The sequence below is a fragment of the Myotis davidii genome, unplaced genomic scaffold (genome assembly GCF_000327345.1).
Source record: "Myotis davidii unplaced genomic scaffold, ASM32734v1 scaffold112, whole genome shotgun sequence".
NCBI classification, from domain to species: domain Eukaryota; kingdom Metazoa; phylum Chordata; class Mammalia; order Chiroptera; family Vespertilionidae; genus Myotis; species Myotis davidii.
In genome coordinates this window covers 1,250,664-1,250,869 of record NW_006284838.1, presented here as the reverse complement: position 1 = coordinate 1,250,869, position 206 = coordinate 1,250,664, and the positions used below count along the sequence as shown (strand labels likewise).

The 206-nt window shown below is 68.0% G+C and overlaps 1 long non-coding RNA gene across 1 annotated transcript in view; it reads right to left on the bottom strand.

Moving 5' to 3' along the window:
- The window catches only part of LOC107181593, a 4,060-nt gene that overhangs the window by 3,490 nt on the left and 364 nt on the right, over positions 1 to 206 (bottom strand). The window lies entirely within an intron of this gene.

The following is a 206-nucleotide window of genomic DNA, read 5'->3' as shown; positions in this document are numbered from 1 at the left end:
GGGCTCAGCCTGATGCTCCTCAAATGGATCGTGGTGGGCTCCGTCAAGGAATACGTGCCCACCGACCTGGTGGACTCCAAGGGGATGGGCCAGGACCCCTTCTTCCTCTCCAAGCCCAGCTCCTTCCCCAAGGCCATGGAGACCACCACCACGACCACTTCCACCGCGGCCCCCGCGACCCCCGCCCCCGGCGGCGCCGCCTCTTC